A 510-nucleotide genomic window follows, 5' to 3' on the forward strand; every position below is an offset into this window, starting at 1 on the left:
GGTCGTTTGAACAAAACGGCAGTCTTCTTCTGTCTAAAGCATCCTAGTTAATGCCGTACGGTATTGAAATGGTTGGTTTATTGTTCAACACCGGTGTTTGTAAAAAATGTACTCGCACAGCAGAGTGGTCAGTGGAGTTAGAGGAAATCCCCACCAGACAAGCGCGCGTTGATATGAAACGTCATCAATCACAGAGCTTCAGGATAATTATGCTATATGCCGAGATTAATTATGAGTGGAAATACCACTCACATGTCTACGTTCATACTACGTTGAAAACACCGGTTCTCGTCCGATCACCGAATTTAAGCAACGTCGGGCCCGGTTAGTACTTGGATGGGTGACCGCCTGGGAATACCGGGTGCTGTAGACTTTTTACATTTTCTCCCCCAAATCGATTGATGTTTACTTATTGTTCGTTAAAGATGTTTTTCTTTTTCTTTCTTTTTTTTTTCTCTCTTAACAGTTTCATTATGTACGGTATTTTGGCACGTTATAATCGTCAACTTT

The 510-nt window shown here is 41.0% G+C and overlaps 1 non-coding gene across 1 annotated transcript; it reads left to right on the forward strand.

Annotated features, from left to right (window-relative positions):
* The first annotated feature begins 254 nt into the window (after positions 1 to 254).
* LOC117102345 lies at positions 255 to 373 on the forward strand. Its single transcript, XR_004444400.1, has one exon. It is a non-coding gene; the product is annotated as a 5S ribosomal RNA (ribosomal RNA).
* Positions 374 to 510: the final 137 nt, after the last annotated feature.

The sequence above is a fragment of the Anneissia japonica genome, unplaced genomic scaffold, assembly GCF_011630105.1.
Source record: "Anneissia japonica isolate Jap-2015-1 unplaced genomic scaffold, ASM1163010v1 scaffold207116_len510_cov88, whole genome shotgun sequence".
Taxonomy (NCBI): domain Eukaryota; kingdom Metazoa; phylum Echinodermata; class Crinoidea; order Comatulida; family Comatulidae; genus Anneissia; species Anneissia japonica.